Genomic DNA, 3,875 nt, shown 5'->3' with positions numbered 1-3,875 from the left:
ATTTAAAGATAGCAAAACCCGTACCAAGAAGGATGCCATGTTGATCTTGTTCGAAGCGCTGTTGTTCGATCACTGTTTTCTGAGGTTCAAAGAAGCTACTTAAATACGATGTATTCAGTATTTTTTTGCATTGTGCAGCAAGCTCGTAAAATTTTGCAAGCAGCGACCGCTTGCAGTGATTCCGTGCCCGCAAGATTGCAGAACTCAATTGTCGACCAGTCACTCAATTGTCGACCAGTCACTCAATTGTCGACCAGTCACTCAAGATCGCAAACCGAGCTCGGTAGCAAATTTGCTCCCTACTTGTGCTGCAGAAAAACACGGCGCTTTGCCAAGACTACAATAACACCGTAAATTTTAATTTTTCCTAAAGAATTTCATACAATTTTTTTACACTTATGAGAACTGTTTGATAATTGGTTTGGGTATGCATCGTTCAACGAATTGCCGTTTGTTGGGTTCTGGTTAGATTGCAAAACAAGTGAAGAAGCACGTTTTTCATTAATTTTTTTGGACGTTTTTCTGTCTTCAAATTTTCGTATGAAGAAAGATGGAAAGCCTTACAAAAATATTGCAACTTCAGAAAGAAAGATGGCATCAAAAAAATTCATTTGGCGAAAGATTGCTGAAAAATATTGCACACTATATACAGTAGGTTATACAGTGTACAGTTCTGCTATTTCCTGCCTCTCCCATTCCGTGAATGAAGTCTGCATATTGAGGGCAAGGCACGATATTTATTTTTCAAATATTCTTCTAAAACATCCAAGTAATTGTTAAACATGTACGCCAGTGTAATATGATATTTTTATAATTATAAGTAAGCTCGAACAAATAAATAATGAATCATACATCGAGTTATCGTACCACTTCGTAAACTTCGTTTATTTATGTGAGTTATCTCCAGTTAGAGATAAGAACCTGGTCTACAGCACCGGATATCTTTGACGCCGTCTCTACTCGATCAGTGGTGAATGGTCATGGTAGGCAAGAACACTGCAAAGTTGTCAGTTAAGCTGTTGCCAAGAACGTAGCATCGCAGTAAAAGATTAATGAACATTATTCCTTCAGCACATTATATCAGGAATTCAACGTTCTGAATACTTTGAAATAATGGTCCGTATTGGAACGTTATTCCGAACAATTTTTCACTTGGTTTTTTCGAAACAGATTCGTAATCAACTTGAAACTTGAATCAACTTGGTGGTAGTGAAATTTCATGAATGGTTTATTACAAGTGAATGAAAAATAACTATAAGCTGAAGGCTGCAAAGATTTAATCAAAAATAATTGCTGGCTCATCGATAAACGTGGGCTTATCGTATTCCATTATTTATTCCTCGTTATATCAACTGTTTATTTCCTGACAATTTAGCGACAGATTTAATCCCACCTGCTGATCATTAATGATAAATCTTTCTTATGAACACAGCACCGCCCGATGATATTTCACAAATAAATGTTAAAATTTCATAACGAAATTTATTGGCTGGAAGCTATTATCTCGGAGTCCAGTCCAGTATTTCATATTCCATGTACTAGGACTATTTTGCACTTGCCTCGAGTAACTTACTACCATGTTCGCATATGCAACGACTCTAACAAATATCATTGGGTGACTGCGAAGTCAAGCACGGCAATCAATTACCCGCATTCATTTGATTTCATTACTCGAACACTAGACTCGATGCAGCGACATGCAGAGCGTTGGATTGCGCAACACTTGCCCTTGTCAACAAAGCGCGTTGACGCGGCGTAGCTTGTTATAAAACGCGCACGCTTGACGATACCGAACACTAAACGAACGACATCGCTCCAAGCAACTCTACGCAATGGCCTCCTTCTTGGTGAGTTCTTAACCTGGCTTGAATTGAAAGTTTTAACGAACTACGTGAACCTTGCTCAGAAAATCAATTTGCATATTTCACCAGTGTTGAATAGTAAACAACCATAACACCAAACAATAATTTTTCAAACTCTAATATGAACATTTTCAATAAATATCTGTACCTATTCCTTAGAACCTGAGTCTGATTGCCCTGGCGGTGATGATGATGGCGGCTGGCGCCATTGCTGATCCTGATCCTAAACCTTTCCCTGCGCCTGGCAAAGGCAAAGGCGGGGGCAAAGGAAAGGGCAAAGGACACTGAAGAAAGGATTGCGAACTGGCTTGAAAAAATTGGACGTCGATTAGATTAGCAAATTCTATTTTTTTTTATCAACGAAAAATTAAACTTAGTGCGAAATTAATTTTTCGTTTCCGTACCCTAAGAAAGCGCCTGTTCAATTGGCATTTCCATTAGCCAGTGTAGTCCAAACTGTAGGTCATTACCCCCAAAAAGGTCTTGTGTCCTTTATTGGGTTTTGGAGTGTCCAACTGTGTGTATTATAGTTATCTAGCCAGCTTGAATCTAAACATTCACTCGCCAGCAAGCTGCTCCTATAGCTTGCCAGATGTCAAAGAAGCGCGCATACAACGTCAGTTTTCGTCTACAAGGACATCTCAGCTGTAGTTAATAATGAAATGCTACAGCTGCTAAAATAGAAATATAAAGAAAGCTATTTTCATTCAAAAATAACATCAATCCACGGCATCATACAAGATTTTCCTTCTTATCGCAAAACAAAAATTGCTACACGTATTTTGGATATATTCACGTCAAACCTTTCTTGAGACAAGTTGCTCATATAATACTCAGGCTGAACCACGTCCAGAGTATAAATCAACGTTCACACAAAATAATTTGGCAACTTATTGATGACGCGTCACAGGACATGAAACAGCAGGTGACGGAGAAAATAATATTTTCTTCCTTAAACCCATTCGATGAGATGAGGATTACTCAGATTTTTGGATTTTGCTCGTTCCACACCGGAAGATCAGGCGAAAAAATCAGTAAAAGTTTAAACTTAATAGTTCACCTAATAATAAAAATAAGGAGGCTGAAAATATCATCAACCATGCCCAACTTCTTCTTATAAAAACGCTACCATGGACATAGTGCCGGTTTGGTTAGTGCATTGTCGGAGTGCCAAGCATGCTCGGCACCAATTTTAAGTCAATATTTACGAATGGTAAATAGGAAGTATTAATTTCACTTATTTGCTTAAATCGCAAGTTGACTAAAAATTTAAAAGCAAAGAATAGTCCACAAAAATTCATATCTTTATAAAAAAACGTTTTCTATAAAGTTTTCTATAAAGATATGAATTTTTGTGGACTATTCTTTGCTTTTAAATTTTTAGTAAATAGGAAGAATTCGGATGTCATTACAAAACACTGTACGATTCAATTTGAGGATCCTAGCATCGGGATGCTCCCGGCTGCTTTCATAAGCGAATAACAACATATCTCCAGAAAAAAAAAACAGAATACCAGGCAATTTTGTAAGTTCCTCTGCGCACAAATTCTTGGAAATGAGGCCTTAAATTCTGCCCACCAAGACTTTTTCAACGATTTTGTTCGTTGGTTGTTTAAAGGCAACATTCTTGCTTGTGTAAGTGAACTCGGTAAAGAATTGCTCATATTTATGACTGCTCAATTAAATTATACGGAGCAGTTCTTGAAGGACATAGGGAAGAAGATAAAGTGCAGTTTCAGCAAATTAGGAGATGTGTTACCTTTTGGAATCGCAAGTCATTATTATGAAGCACAACGATGCCCCCAAAGCTTCCATAAACGAGTTAACTTATTGAGTAGGCAAAGTTTAAAAGAAAAATGTCGCCAGTCGTCCGAGACGAACACCATACAGGTGTTAAGCTGCATCAAGAGATCATGAAACACTTGCCAATCCTCCAAGACGAGTTCAGATGCTACCGTATTTTCAGAATACTTCCTACAATTAGGATTTTCAGCTGAGTATGTCTTTTGATTC

The 3,875-nt window shown here is 37.7% G+C and overlaps 1 long non-coding RNA gene across 2 annotated transcripts; it reads left to right on the top strand.

The window, feature by feature from the left end:
• Nucleotides 1-983: 983 nt before the first annotated feature.
• Nucleotides 984-2,251, top strand: LOC108670524. 2 transcript variants are annotated; one of them, XR_007157134.1, is made up of 3 exons: nt 984-1,116; nt 1,683-1,847; nt 2,022-2,251. It is a non-coding gene; the product is annotated as an uncharacterized LOC108670524 (long non-coding RNA). The 2 variants fall into 2 exon arrangements; XR_001930734.2 differs by having other exon boundaries at nt 984-1,847.
• Nucleotides 2,252-3,875: the final 1,624 nt, after the last annotated feature.

Source organism: Hyalella azteca, unplaced genomic scaffold (genome assembly GCF_000764305.2).
Source record: "Hyalella azteca isolate HAZT.00-mixed unplaced genomic scaffold, Hazt_2.0.2 contig1835, whole genome shotgun sequence".
Lineage (NCBI taxonomy): Eukaryota > Metazoa > Arthropoda > Malacostraca > Amphipoda > Hyalellidae > Hyalella > Hyalella azteca.
Note: the sequence above shows the minus strand (reverse complement) of the source record. Positions and strands in the feature narration are given on the sequence as shown.